The sequence below is a fragment of the Dipodomys merriami genome, unplaced genomic scaffold (assembly GCF_024711535.1).
Source record: "Dipodomys merriami isolate MVZ:Mamm:240054 unplaced genomic scaffold, mDipMer1.0.p SCAF_52, whole genome shotgun sequence".
Taxonomy (NCBI): Eukaryota; Metazoa; Chordata; class Mammalia; order Rodentia; family Heteromyidae; genus Dipodomys; species Dipodomys merriami.
The window spans coordinates 7314632-7330712 of record NW_027206091.1 but is presented as its reverse complement, the minus strand read 5'-3'; the positions used below and the strand labels follow the sequence as shown (position 1 = coordinate 7330712).

The following is a 16081-nucleotide window of genomic DNA, read 5'->3' as shown; positions in this document are numbered from 1 at the left end:
AAATGCAGAACCTGCTTAAGACCCCTGAGCAAGACCAAACAGGTTAAAGACTGTTAGTGGAAGGAGGCTGACTGCAGGCTAGCTGTGCCTCCACCTTGCTTTCCCAATCATTCAACAACTCAAAGTCAAGGTCAAACTCAAACGCCAGCCAGGTCTTCTGGAAATCTCCCAGGAGGGAAACCCAACAAATGGCAGGCCTTATTTCCAGAATTTGAGAGTCAGGATGAAATCAATAACCCTGCCACTCTGAGGGAGTCCCAGAGAAGCCCAAAGGTCTTCCTGTTTTTAAGTCAGGAATCTCAGTAGGTAGACAGGTAAAGAGGTATGGACTTGGGGTTGGAGGTCTGGCTTAGGCAGTAGACCATCAGCCAATGAGCAAAAATGTCTGATACATAATTTGAGTCTTGAATAAATAAATAAACAAATAACCAAGCCTTTTGGCCATTGTTGGTGGCAGCCCATTATTATAATCCTAGCTACTCAGGAGATGGAAACTACCAGCCTTTTCTGTTTATATGGTACTGAGGAATCAAACCCAGGGTTTCATGCATTCTAGGCAAGCACTCTACCACTAAGCCATATTCCCAGCCCTCCAGGAGACTCTTATCTCTAATTAACTACCAAAAAGACAAATATGGTGCTATGGCTCAAAATGGTAGAGCACTAACCACAAAAGCTCAGGGACAGTGCAGAGGTCCTGAGTTCAAGCCCTAGGACTGGCAAAAAAAGGAGGAGGGATAGTCTTGTCAGGACCACATTTTTTTTTCTACCACTGGAGCACTACTTCTGGCTTTTTTTGTTTATGTGGTACTAAGGAATCAAACCCTGGGCTTCATGCATGCAAGGCAAGCACTCTACCACGAAGCCACATTCCCAGCCTAAAACCACATTTTTAAATAAATATATTATAATACCCAAGCTTAAAGGAAGGAAACTGATTATATCCAGAAACCAAAATATTTGTAAAATAAAACAAAATTTAAGATATAGTAAGATATATATGCTTATTCTTTTTTTTAAAAAAAAAGTTTTACTGGCATCTTATTTATTCGAGGGAGCTTCCCTGGGACATTTCTATCACCCCCTCTCTATCACTCTTCTATGTTTTGGGTTTTTGTTTTTGTTTTTTGGTCGGTTTTGGAGCTTGAACTCTGGGCCTGGGCACTGTCCCTGAGCTCTTCAGCTCAAGATTAGTGCTCTACCATCTGAACCAAAGTGTCACTTCTGGTTTTATGGTGGTTAATTGGAGATAAAAGTCTCAGACTTTCTTGCCCTGGCTGGCGTTGAACCCGATCCTCAGATCCTCAGATCTCAGCCTCCTGAGAAGCTAGAATTTTACAGGCGTGAGACTCCAGCACCCGGCTTTTATGCTTATTTTATGAGACTTACAACTGTAATGCCATATGGAAATACTTGGTTCCTACAGTGGCCAAATCACAGGTGTTGATAACAAACTTGTGTTTTGTTATCCTGATTGATAAGGAAAGGAAATGCTAAATTTTGCTTGGATGGTACAGAAACTAGATGTAATTCTTTTCCCCAGTCAACTTCACAATCCTGTAAACTTCTACCCCATGTGTTCATAGACACAAAATTAAGAACTCCCAACTTGGGCTGGAGCTAATCTAGGTATAGAGCTTGCCTAGTACGTGGAAGGTTCTAACTCAGAGAAAAAAAGAACGCCTCAACTGGCCCAGCAGAGGATGAAAATGGAGCAGCAGGTCCAAGAGGAGGCAAAGTGCTTCATGAACTTAGTGCAGGGAGAGATCCTGCATGTCATCCTTCTGGCCCACCCTGCACCCACTGTCTTTCCTAGATCAGCCTTTTGGACTTCATTTATTTTCAGTTCACATATCTTCTTTTTTTTATTCTATTTTATTTTTTTTTTAATTTTTTATTGTAAAGATACTATACAGAGGGTTACAGTTACATGAGCAAGGTAATGAGTACACTTCCTATTGAGCATTGTTACCCCCTCCATTGTTTTCCCCCTACCATCCCTTCCCTCCCTACCTTCCCCAGGTTCTTTTTTTTTTTTAATTGTGATTAAGTGATTACATAATTTCCCAAATTTCACAGTATTGTGGAATAGTGATGCTCATTTAAAGTCACAAGTTCATTCTAACTTTCCTGGAGCAAATTGTCTGTCATGGTCTATAACATATAACAGTGTACACATATACACCATACATGTGATCAGCAGCATGAGGATATTTGGTAGTGGTTGGACCAGATGAGTGGAAGTTCTTTGTTTCTTAAGTCCTGTTAATTTTGTCGTATCACCTAACATTTTGGATTTAGCATCCAGTTATGAGGGAGACCATGTACCGTTTGTCTCTTTGCTCTTAGTCCACATATCTTCTATGTGAATAGCCTTCTCACAGGTGAGAGAAGGATGAGAAGTAGAGAAGGATGTACAGAGTCCAGGCCTGACCTGATCATAAAGCTACTGCATCACCTTCTCTATTCCTCGCCTGGAAGCCAAGATGATCAGAGCCAGTGAACACCTACCAGTCCAACATGTTGGGACCAAGGGGAAGGAGATGGTTTAGCTCTCTGTGCATTTGTTAATTTGCTTGGGATATACTTGGGGAGCTGCCAGGGGAATAAACCAACACAAAAGAATGCAGAGCCCTGAAAGAAGAAACAGAGTCCTAGCAACCTCACTGGAAGCCCTGGATCCTACTACCCCTGAAGCCATTACAAGTAGACTCTTTCACATTGACTCTGAATCCCTCCCTTCCTTCTTTCCTTCCTTCCTTCCTTCCTTTTCTTCCTCTCTCTCTTTCTTTCTTCCTTCCTTCCTTCTTTCTTTTCTTTTTCCCTATTCTCTTTTTCTGGTGCTGGTACCAGGGTTTCAACTCAGGGCCAGGGCGCTCTCCCTTAGCTTTTCCACTCTACCACTTGATACACACCTCCACTTCCAGCTTTTTGCTAATTAGAGATAGAGTCTCACAGACTTTCTTGCCCTGGCTAGCTTCAAACAGTGATCCTCAGATCTCAGCCTCCTGAGTTGCTAGGATTATAGGTATATGCCATTGGTGCCCAATCTGAACATTTATTTTCTGAATAAGCAGGCTGACTTGAATTTCTATTTGGTCACACAACTAAATGGCTCCCAACCGAATATAAAGGACACAGGCCACTGTCATTCTTGCTGATTCCCAGAGCTCAGTACCAGGCCATCTAGGGAAGCACAGAATAGTTACTATACATAGAAACAGCAAATACTGAAAAACACACACTTAAAAAAACACTCTTGGAAATAGCCCCCTGGGCAATTGTTATCCCTCAACGGTCTATGAAGTCTTAACATTTTTGATTTTTCAAGATGTTTGGCAAGGCATTAGGGAACCAGAAAGACCCAGAGCATTTTCTTTTATCACCAGACTTGCCATTAACAAAATTCCTGGGATAATCAGAAGCCCCTGCAATAAAGTTCTTGTAAAAATTTTAATAGCATCTTTTAAATTGCAATGGAAATTGCTTTTCTGCCAGTCAATTTTTCTCTTTCCTTCTCTATAGTTATGCATATGTTTTTGTTTTTTTCTTTTTCTTTTTTTGTGCCATTCCTGGGGCTTGAACTTTTATTAGGGCCTGGGTGCCATCCCTGGGCCTTTTTTTTTTTTTTTTTTGGGTCCAGTCGTGGGGCCTGAACTCTGGGCCTGGGCGCTGTCCTTCAGCTCTTCAGCTCAAGGCTAGCACTGTACCACTTGAGCCACAGCATCACTTCCGGCTTTTTTTTTCTTTTTTCTTATGTGGTGCTGAGGAATCGAACCCAGGGCTTCATGCATGCAAGGCAAACACTCTACCACTGAGCCACCTTCCCAGCCCCTCCCTAGGCTTTTTTGCTCAATGCTAGCACTCCACCACTTGAGCCACAGCTCTAGTTCTGGCTTTTTTGGCGACTAACTGGAGATAAGAGTCTCACGGACTTTCATGACTATGCTGTCTTCAAACTGAGATGGTCATATCATAGCCTCCTGAGTAGCTAAGATTATACCAGTGCCCAGCTAAAGATCTGCTTTTAAAGAACTAAATGCAATTGGACATAACACTGCAAGCCTGGAATTCCAGCACCTGGAAGGAGCTGTAGCTCAAACAGAAGAGCCAAAGAAGCTCAGGGACAGCACCCAGACCCTGAATTCAAGCTTCATGACTGGTATATATCAGACCTTTAGTGGACTGGATATCTGCTTCCTGCTGACTGAAGGAAACAGTGGAGGATCGTCCCTCTATTCTCCCTCATGGGGCTGAAAGGTAAAGGCTAACAATCTATAGAAACAACAGGAAAGAGGTGGAGGAAGTCAGGACCCAAGATCCCTGAGCCTCACCTGAGACCATCTGGAAAGGTAGAATATCTTTGGTGTTGCCTCAGCAATCCTAGCATGTCCGTGGCTGTGGCACGTGTAACACATGGTCCATCACAGACCAAGCATCAGTTTATAGCAAGAGTGGATTTCCAGAAAAAGAACTGATGGGGGAGGGAAGCATTGTGGCTTTACTCCTGGGCCTTGGGGCCTGGCTCTGGGAGAAACACATGGCAGAACCAACTGACTCTAGGAATTTTGCTGCAATTACTGAGGAAAAGAAATGGGATGGTAGGCAGGGGAATGCCTAGGGCTTCTTTGCTAACCCCTAGGGGTGAATTCTTCATAGATTACCTGAGTGGTGACTCCAGTCAGGCCAGTTCTAGGGTTTTCAAGTCTCTAAGCCATTAACTTTCCCTTTGCAGTTTAAACTAGAGAGATTTTTGTCATTTATAACAGAAATAACAGAATAGCAAAGGTCATCAAGAATGAATGCAGCGTATCTTTGTTTTTGGGTGAACGTGACCTCATGGGTGCTGACAAAACAAGACTATGTTGTGTCACTCCAGGAGTGGTAGGGGAGGAAAAAGGGGGGAAAATCCCCACAAAGTACTGTGTTATCAGGAACTGGATGTAAAGTGCTTGGATCTAGGGTTCAGGGTGCTCAAATGAGTTATATGAAACCCATGATCAGCCCCAGAGACCTCTAGGAGATTTTGCCTTGAACTTCCCTGAGCACAGGCCTCCAGGGAGATTCTAGAGGGTTAACTGGGAGGCAGGGAGTAAGGTGTTAAGCCCCCATCATCACCATTTCACTTACAGTAGCTCCCTTTTTTCCAATTCAGGGATGAACCAAACAAAGTTCTCCTATTCTATATTTCTGCTAAAAAATTAACCTCTTCTATTGTATTTCAGAGTATTTACATGTCAATGATCTTGATCTTGATCCTCTCTGAAGCAGGAATCATCACTGTGACTTTGGGTGAAGAGTTTCTACACTTGCTTGGGCTAGCCAGGGAGCGGCTCCCCTGACCCAGGCCAGGCAGCACACTGGGCTTTTCTGTTCTTATACTTCTGGACCTATTTTTCCTATTCCTCCTTCATACTTCCATCTCCATTAATGGAAGGGATCATCTACTCACACATCTTTGACTCCTGCTACAGTCTGAATACAAATGCAATACAAAGGCCCATGTATTGAAGGATTAATTCTCAGCTTTGCTATTGGAAGGTAGTAGAACCTTTAAGAGGCAGAGCCTGGTGGGAGATTTTAAGTCATTAGGGGTGTGACCTTTCTTTTTGTTTTGTTTTCAGTATATGTTACTTAGACTGGATTCAAACTTCCTATTCTCCTGTTTCTCTCTACAGAGTGCTAGGAATTTAGTCAGATGCTACCAGGCCTGGCTTTTTCCTCTCTTTCTTTTGCTTCCTGGCACCATGAGATGAGCAGCTTCCTCCATCATACAATCCTACTGTGAGGCACGGCTTTGACACAGGCCCCAGAACAACAGGCCAAGCAGCCATGGACTGAAACCTCCAAAACTGAACTAAAATAAAGCTTTACTCATTTTAAGTTACTTTAGGTACTTTGTTACAGTAGAGCAAAGCTGACTCAAACAACTCCCCTTTACTTGGTCCTTCCTAAGGAAGAAAAGGTGGCAAATCTGACTGGTCAGACACTAACTGTGTTGGCACCTGCCTTCAAGTAGCCAGGATTGCCAGTCTGCTAGAACCACAACAGAGATGGGAGGAGGTTCCCGTCTCTTTTTGGTCTCCGAGTAGGATGCACACGCTGGGGAATGTCTGCTCAATCTCCAGGAGAGCTGGCCACAGGCCTTCCTTTGGCCCAAGTGGTAAAAGCAGAAGCCAGTCCTTTTTCTTCCATGTAGCCAGCTGTGAAAGTGGCCAGTCCAGGTGCTGCAATCTAGGCCTCCCATCGTAAGCCTTCTCCTTTCTGGACTTCAGCAGAGCCTCATATCAGGGCACCAGGAACTCACTCACCTCCTAATAAAGTAGCTCCCTCATGTTTCATTTAGAGCTGACTTCCCATCCCCATCTTGTTTTTGCAATTGTGATTTAGGGAAATAGCTCTTCATTTAACTGCTTCTGCCCACATTCTAACAAAGAAAAGCTGATCTGGGAAGAAAGGACTTTGCCTTGGGAAATCCAGGCCCTCAATGGCTGCTGAGATCATCTTGCAATTAATCATGTTTTCTCTTCTGACCTATATTCTATTAATAACCTACACAAAAGATTCAGCATGGCTTCTTTCATTGATGGATGCCATCCACAATATAACTTCTCTGGGTCAGTGGTTTCGAGGATGTCACCTTCTAAACACCTGTGTCCAAAAGCAAGCGTTCTGGAACGATGCCCAGAGCTCAGAGCTGCAGGGATTCCACCACTCCCAGGGGTCCTGTGACAGTCTGGTCCAGGTGACTCTCTGGCCAAGTTGCCCAAAGATGGATCTCCACAGAGAAACCACTCAGAGAAAACAACACTGTGTGAGCATTTCAGGCACAGCAGACCGGCCAAATGTCCAAGTGTGACACTGCCAAGTACATGCGATGTGGAGCATAGGGAACTCAGTCCCTGGGTGGGAATGGAGATTGAGGAACAATTAGGCAATTTCTTTTTTCTTTTGCCAGTCCTAAAGCTTGAAGTCAGGGCCTGGGTGTTGTTCCTGAGCTTTTTCACTTAAGGCTAGTACTCTACCACTCTTGAACCACTTTTATGTCTGGTGGTTCACTGGAGATAAGGGACTTTCCTGCTTGGTCTGGCTTTGAACGGTGATCCTCAGATCTCAATTTCCTGAGTAGCTGGGATTACAGGTGTGAACCACTGGCACCCCACTTAGGCAATTGCTGAAGAGTTAGCAACCTCAGTGATGTGCTATGCTCCTCCCACTGACTGAGGTCCAGAATTCCTGCTGAGCTTCTGAATCCATGTGTGACCCTGCAAATTCTCTCTCTGGGTATAAACACATGTTTTGGTTTTGATTTGATGACATCCCAGGCACTGTTTTAATTCTTTAATTATCAACTGATTTAATCCATGTAATAACTGATGGAAGAGATAGGAATATGGCTCAGTGAGTACTTGCCTAGCATTTATGAAGCCTGGGGTTCGATTCCTCAGTACCACATAAACAGAAAAAGCCGCAAGTGGCACTGTGGTCAAGTCGTAGAGCTCTAGCCTTGAGTAAAAGCAGCTCAAAGACAGTGTCCAGGCCCTGAGTTCAAGCTCCATGACTGGCAAATAAATAAATAAATAAATAAATAAATAAATAAATAAATAAATAAATAAAATAATAACTGATGGAAGTTCTACCAGGATCACCATTTTAATGAAGTACAGAGAGGAAGCTTGCCCAAGCTCAGCCAGCAAGTAGGTGGCAAAGGCAGGTTAAGGCAGCCAAATGCATTCCAAACTGAAACACTTACAACAGCTATGACCTGGGCCACTACCACATAGCATATAGAGTCTGCCAACAGCCACTGGCAGACTAGTAGGGGACTCAGAAACTCAACTAAGAGAGATGGATGAAGAATCAAATATTTCTACTGAACTAGGCTGAGCAGAAGCCTTTAGGAGGATGACTTGGGGTCTGAATTAATTCTCAAGAGGACAGGAGCTGGGAACAGCTTCTCTTTACATTATTCTAATACCAGTCTGTCATTTTAAGGCTAAGTCCAGCATTTTGGCCCAAGTGCATTATGGTCTGTAGGCCCTAGGCTCATGAGCCAGGGAAATCCTGCAGAGCTCATAGAACCTTTTTCTTCCTGTCACCAATCATTTGCTGGATATGCCAATAGTTAAGCCCCTCTCTGCACTTCTATGAAAACAGTGGTCTCAACCACTGTGTGCATTTCCACAAAGCACTCTCCAGACCTTACTAATCAGATGGACATCAGAACAATAGTCAAGCTGCCAAAATAGGTCAGGCTTTAGTTTTTAGTCCTCTTTTTCATAACAAATTGAAAGGGAAGAATGACAAAAATCCACTAATAGTGAGGTATTTATGGTTACTTAACCTCTCAGTATTTTCACTCCATGAAAACTGTGTAGAGCAGGACCTACCATGCAGTTATTAAGTGTTAGTAACTAAGGGTGAGTTGCCATTATTTCAGCTGCTGGTGACATGGTGGGTTTACCTGGACTGGTGGGACCTTGAGAAGCCTCAAAGTCCAACTCTTTGATCAACCACATACACAGAGAAAGTCATTCCTTGGATTCTGACCACTTAGAATACAAAGAAGACTGAGGGTCCAGATCACTAAGCAAAAGCCAGCTCCAGCAGGCAGGAAATGGACCTATCATGGCTGCCAACTGCCCACTTGGCAGCCATTCTTCCTTCTTTCTCAGACTGGTGAGCCCTGACTACATTTCCCAACCTTCCTTGCACCCAGAATGGCCATAAAAGGTATAGGGACTTGGAGGAAAATTTCACCACTAGAAACTTACAAAATTGAACTTTGCATTTGTGCCCATTTCCCTACCTCATACTAAAGTGGTTTTCTCCCAGATTTCAAGTTATACATAGTGCCTCACTAAGGGCAGGTCACCAAATGCCTATTATATGAATTGAATAAATGGAGTAGCTGTAGGGTACATTATTTATTTTCCAAAAAATATGAATTCACAGTAAGTTCATGTACATATATTCTTGTTTCTAGATGGAGCATTTGCCAAGGTAGAGCACTACCCATCAGTGGATGAGATAAAAATAGGAAGAGCTAAGGCCACTGCTTTGATTGGAACATGTAGTCAGGGATAGGGACAGAGCTCGGTGATAGAGTACTTACCTAGTATACATGAGGTCCTGTATATTCCCAGTGTGGCAAAAAAGCAGAACAACAAAATACAGCCATGTATTCTCTCTGGAAGAATATACCTGAAGTGGGTGTGATCATGGGAGGGAAACTAGGTGGGGCTAGGGACAGGGGAAGGGCACTGACTGTACACCTATTTTTATACCCTTTGAATGTTTCATCACATGCATATTCTCTTCTCATTCAAATAAATAAATAAAAGTTGTTTTTTTTTTTTTTCAGACTGTCTTCTTAAAGGTTGCAATGATTCACACATTCTCCGGCAACTAGGGAGAATACTTACTGAGCTCATTAATGTCCTATATATTTCTCCTTCGAGGTTGTTCTTTTTTTTTTTTTTTTTTTTTTTTTGTTCTTTTCCTTTTCTGAACCTGGTGTGAGCTGAAAATGTCACATTGTATGTTCTGATAATCTGATATTCCTCCTGATCTCCAGCCTTTCCCCCACCCTCACCCTCCCACCCCCACTGGCAGATCCAGCATGTACCAGCATTACATGAAGGAAACCCAGGCCAGGGTTGGAGCCAGGTCTGAGGACCTACGGGCTTTGATAGAGTAGCAGCCAGAGGTTTACCCATCATATTAGGGTTTTAAATTCTCCTTGGCTGAGCTGTCCCCACCAACAAAGTGACCTAGGGTCTCCTAAATGCCTTAAAAGCCCCTCAGAAAGGGTGTGAGAGACCACAGCAGCAGCAATGACTGCTCTTGGGGACCAAGGGAAGAAGGATGTGGGAGAATCAAGCTCATAACAATACTAGAAGTCTTCTCACTCCCTCCTGGAAGACCCAGTCTCCCTCTAATGCTGGTCTAGAACCAGAAAGAGAGGCTTGGCCAGCCACCACTCTGAGTCCCTAGGGAAAACAAGGTTTTCCCTAAACAAAGAGAGCAAGGTCCCAAGATGATAGGAAAGTCAACAGAATGAAATGTATTAGGAGAAGGGATGACCAAGCAGCTCTGAGGAGGAGGGAAGGACGAATAGGGGAGCATGAAAGAATATCAACCCAGGTAATAATTCTGTGCTATTCAAGTGAAGCATTCAGATGGGCCAATGTCTGGTACTGCAGCCTGAGATGCACTGAGTGCTGGCTGGCTGGTCCTTATCACAACCCAATAGCAGAGATAGGGTTAAGGCAGTCTTTGGCCCAGGGTCCCCTTGCCCAGTGTCCCCTTGCCCAGGATCCTTCAAGATTCAGCCTGGAGTGTGGACTAGTGTAGACTCAGGGGAAATGGGAAGTGGTTGAATGTCCATTAAAAGGACTCTTCAAACAAACTGATTCAGACACTCAATGGACTCCTTTGTGTTCTTCCTTCCTGCCTCCTCTAGAACGACTCCATTAGGAAGCTCCAAAATACATCCTGAGTCCATGTCCTTCTCACTCTTCCCAGGCCAAGCTGCCACCATCATTTTTCACCTGAAAAACTCCACCAAAACTGTCTCTGGTCTCTCTGAGCCCACTTCCACCTTCCTACATTTTATTCTCCACTCAGCCCCAGCAATGAAATTAAGCAGGAATCACATCAGGTTGCTTCTAACTTAAAAGTTTTCAATGTCTCAGCCAAGCACAGTGGGGTATTCCTAAAGCCCTAGCTACTCAGAAAGCTGAGTCAGGAGGATTACCTGAGTTTAAGAGATGGAGGCAAAGCTCAAGTCCTAGCACCAGTTAAGAAGGAAAGAAGGAAAGGAGGAAAGAAGGAAGGAAGGAAGGAAGGAAGGAAGGAAGGAAGGAAGGAAGGAAGGAAGGAAGGAAGGAAGGAAGGGAGGGAGGGAGGGAGGGAGGGAACCAGGGAAGGAAGGAGGGAGGAAGGGAGAGAGAGAGAGAGAGGGAGGGAGGGAGGGAGGGAGGGAGGAAGAAGGAAAGGAAAAGGAGGGGGAAAAAAAAAGAATCTACTTCTTTGACTGCCCTGAATCCCAGGTTGAGATGGCAGTGGTTAGTTCTGGAGGTTACTCCACCCAACTCTGAATGTTTTGGTTATAATCTCTGTTTTCTTTCTCTGCCTCAATTGCAAACCCAGACTGTGGCCTCAATCCCTGCCCTTCTCTTCCTGGTAATGTCAAAGGCAAGTGTGGGGGCAGTTTTTAGGGAGCAGGAGAAGCTGCTGACTCCCCAGAAGACAAACCCCTCCATGCACTTTATGAGGAGAGAAAAGCCCCTTGCCATAGATAAGCCAGGGCCTACATGGTCCCTCCCAATTTTACACTTTTCCTGATTAAGTAGCAGGACCAAAGTGTGTCTTTTACCTTTCATTGTCATATGCATGGCAGTACCCCACCAACACAGACAGCCCGTCCTACTGGGTCCTTGTTCTGCACTCCCAGCTGTATAATATGACATGGTATGAATAAACCTAAGTGATTTGTGCCCACTGTCCTATTCAGGGATAGTAGACCACACATACTCTCTCTCCTCTCCCTCTTCACCCAGCCCACTCCTGGTTGTGGGGCTTGAACTCAGGGACTGGGCACGGTCCCTGAGCTCTTTTTCCTCAAGGCTAGCCCTCTACCACTTTGATCCACAGCTCCACTTCCAGATTTTGAGTGGTTAACTGAATATAAGGGTCTCACAGAGACTTTTCTGCCCAGGCTGGCTTTGGACCATCATCCTCAAATCTCAGCCTCACAGGCATAAGTCATCGGTGCCCAGATTTTGCAATCCCTTGCTTTGACAAGTTAACTATTCTAAATAACCCTGGGCATAGCCATTTCCCACATTTGGCAACATCTGTAATCATCCCCACCCCCCACCCCAATCCCTGGCCCAGGAGTGGAATAAAGGAAGGGTATGCAGCAAAGTTGGGTTGAGAATCCCCTCCCACCAGTCATGCCAAGCTGGCCTTTCCCCCCTCAACACTGCCAGGAATATGTGCTCTGCCTTCTTGCCTTTCCAAGAGGGGCAAATAGTACCTCAATAGGATTTAACTGTCATTTATCTCACGTGCAACAACATCAAGAAGCATGTCCTGTTTTCCAACTCTGACCCATGGCAAGGTGGCTGACATGTTCTCTCCCTGGACAGTGTTATGCCACACTCAAAGCCTTCCCATTTGCTCACACCCTCCCCTCAGAGGCTGCTGCTCCTTAGGCTCCAGGAAGGCAAACAAAGCCTAGAGCCTGATATGCTTCCCAGAGCATTACAAGGCTAAGCATGACTTAGTCAGGTCTGCTTCCTATGCACTTTATTTGCCAGTCCTCTCATGCATGATACTTCCATGTTTGAACATTTTTCCAAATGGGCTCTGTGCCACCTCAGGGTCTTTGCATAAACTGTCATCAACCCTGTAATGACCACTGCAACTCTTACTGAGTCCACTTGGTCTCAGGATTTCCTCCTTAACTAGTTCTACATCTTGCTGGCCCATTCCTGCCTTCCACGACCGAATGCACATGTACCAGGGTGTTCTCCCCTCTCCCAAGCATACATACCAAACGGAGGTGGCCAGGACTATTTGGTTCAGAGCTGAGTTTTCCACACCCAGTGCAGAGTCTGCTACAAACAAGGTGGCCACAGAGTTGGTAGACTGACTGATCAATTGAGACACATAGACAGGAAGGAAAGGGTGGCCCGAAGGACTCATCCTTCTTTAAATGGCTCTGTCCCCTCGCCCCTCAGTCATAGCCTTCCCTGAGGCCAAGGGATAAGCAAGCACTTGCTCTGGGAATCCACAGTACCCTGTGCCTCACCTTCCCAGCTGTCACTTCTGTAGGTCATCATTATCTGCAGATAAGTGTGTTGTTCTGTGTTGAATAAGCTCTGTAGCAGTCTACTTCACTAATTTGTCCCTAGTGTCACACACCCAATGGCCAGAGCAGTGGCCAATAACTGTCTAAAAATAAGTAAATGGTATATACCTCTGTAGGAGAGGAAATGAGCATGAAACAACACTCCTAATTAACCATTAGCTATCATCACCTAGAAGGAATCTACAACATGGTGCAATGACAGCATGTGAAGGGAAAGGCTGTGACCCCAGTGGTTTCAGGGTCATTTCCTGGGGAAACATCATTTCCGCTGACCTGTACAGGAAAAGCAAGAGCTGGCAGCTGCAAGAGACGAGGAAGAGGCTCTACACAGAGGGAACCACATGTGCTCCTGTGACCTTTGGTATTAGCTTGCCTGCCCCAGCTCTCGGCTCCTATGGGATAGGTCAGCTTGAACTGACATCTGTGAAAAAATGCAGTATTACTGCATCCGGTCAAGAATCTCCATATGTCCTCAGGCCAGATTCTGGGCCCACAGTGACCAGGGAAGTCTCTCCAGAACATTAACAGGGAACAGTACTAGGCACTCACTCTGTCCAGGTATTTTGCTATGCTCTCTATGTATCTCACAAAGCTCACACCTCTTACTATACCCTTTTTCTAGCTGTAGGAAGATCCAAGAGGATGGAGAGATTTGTTCAAGGTGAACGCAGCTAATAGGTCACAGGGCTAGGACACTGATCTTATTCACATGCTAGGCCTCCTCAAGGCTACTAGATCACTATGCCCTCAAGGTTCAGACTTCTGCAGAGGCAACACTAATCACAAATCTGGCAATGCTGCTGCCCATACAAGCCTGGACCCTAAGCAGCAAACAGGCAGGAAGAGATGCCATGAAAGGATGCTGGGAGACAGAAGCAGGTTCAGGAAGAGAGAAAAACAGGCACAAAGTTGGAGCCTGGACTCAAAATGGCAGGGAAAAAACCCAGAAATATAGAACCCACCTCAATGAATGTATGGCTTGATCATGACCTACAGGGAAATGGGAAGAAGCTTTACTCCAGGAGAAAAAGAAAGGAAAGGAAAGAAATCCAGATTTGTATTTGTATTTGTATTTGTATTTGTATTTGTAACATGGATGGAAATTTCAGGAAGGATAATCCACATATAATGAACTGGTAGCAGTAGTTGCCCCTGGGGAAGAAGGGCTTGGGTGGCTGGGGATAAGGGCAGGAAGAAGGTTCTTCATAGTATAGTCACGTGCTGCATAATGACATTTCCATCAACAACAAGCTGTATATACAACTCCAATGGTGGTCCCAAAAGATGACAACATCTAGTGATATAGCCAACTGCTAAAGTGACTACTCAGCTCCAAAAATGGTGCAGTAGGTAGTCCACCAAGGAGAAGGCAGAGGGAACAATCTCTCACACCTACCTATAGAGGGTAGGTCCAGTGAGAGCACTGGTCTCTACTGGGCTTGTCCCAGGAATCCCTTCCTTGGCCCTGGTGAGTCTCCAGGGAGACATTAACTGTGGAGTAGGGATGCAACACAGCTCCCTTTTCTCTGGGAGATGCTTTAAAGTGTACGTCTTAGCAGGCTGGGGACTGCCAGGAAAGGTGGAGACTTTGGATATTCCAGTATGAATAAAGGGAAGGAATAAGTGAGGAAGAGAATTCTAATGATGCTGTTTGTATTCTGGTTCCACTTGTGGAGTGTTTCCTGGCTCCTATTTCACCTTCCCCTAATAGCAGTTCTGGGAGGGGAGCAACCAGTCCATTACCATGATTCCCTCCTCTTGATCACAGTGATTGATTCTGGGAAAACCATATGACTTGTGCTATCCAATCAGAGGAGCCTGTAGCTTTGCATTATGGTCCAAGGACAAATACCTTCTTTACCTCTCAGGACAGGGAAGACACACAACAAACTCAACTGGTGTCAGAAGCCAGTCTGCAAGTTCAGGTGTGGGGGAAAGGAGAGAGAGGCAGGTTTAAAGGATGACACTGATGTCAGAGGCAAATAGAAGGACAAAAAGAAAGTGGGTCACTGTTAATAGCTCTGACGGGCTCCTAGACTAACCAGCCTAGATACTGTCTCCACCTCTGGGTTTTCCAGTAGAGTGAGTCCATCCTGTCCCCTGTAGTACACATTAGGTTGAGTCCCTATTTCTGTTACCTGCAACTAAGGAACTAACCAGTACACAGTCCTTCCTGGGTCCCTGCTTTGATTCTCTGAGGTATGCCAGCATCCTTGGGCAAATACCCTCTTTTGCCTTAACTGCTGTAACAGAGAAATTCAACAGATGACTTCACTTGCCCCTCACATATTTTCCAGGTGTAAAATGGGATCTCAGTTGAGTTGTCGAAAGGATTAAAAAGTTTTTAAAGACCCACTTGCATACTGTGAGTTCAGTTGTGTATTGCAAAAGGATTAAAAAGTTTTTAAAGACCCACTTGCATACTGTGAGTTCAGTTGTGTATTGCAAAAGGATTAAAAAGTTTTTAAAGACCCACTTGCATACTGTGAGTTCAGTTGTGTATTGCATGGGGCTGTATATATATATATGACAGCACTGCCATTTCTGTTGCTATTACTATACTCTGTGATGTTGGCACAACTGTCTATTTTACAGAACTAAAGGGTAGCTGAAAGGTCTCAATGCCAGTAAGCAATTAGCCACAGCCCTCCCAGTTCTTGGTGGCAGTTCTTTTGTTCAGGTCAGAGAGTCCTTTCTTTACAGTCCCCAAGAATAGCTAGTCCAATTCTAGTAAGGGTAGCAAATTTGGCCTCAGTGGGGGCTGGTATGAAAGAGATTTGACTGAACTTCTCTAGTAGCTGGGTGGGTAGTGAAGGATGCTCTCTTGAGCTCCTATCTCTAGCATATACAAGCTGGGCTCTAAAGTTTCAAAACACAGACCGAGGCAAGCTGGAACTGTCCCAAGAGAGGACAAAAGAAAGAATGCCCGAATGGAAGAGAAAGCAGGACATAGCAGGTTCCCCAAGTGACTGTCAGGAGGAGGCTCCCGGGCTGGATTCCAGCCACATCCGCTCTGAGCAGCTCCAAGGCAGCAGGGAAAAGGGACCCGCCACGTCGGTATTTACAGCTGGGAACTGGCACTGCATGGGAAACTCAGAAATAAACTCAGTCAGGAAGTGAGAGGAGGAAGATGCTTCCATGGCAACGCCCATCTGGAGATCCCTACCCACAGCTGGAAGCGTTCAGAAGCAAGGCTTATCT

General features: G+C 45.0%; 1 protein-coding gene across 5 annotated transcripts in view; it reads right to left on the bottom strand.

Annotated features, from left to right (window-relative positions):
- The window catches only part of LOC138811134 (signal-induced proliferation-associated 1-like protein 3), a 159249-nt gene that overhangs the window by 84681 nt on the left and 58487 nt on the right, over positions 1 to 16081 (bottom strand). The gene's annotated exons all lie outside the window — the stretch shown is intronic.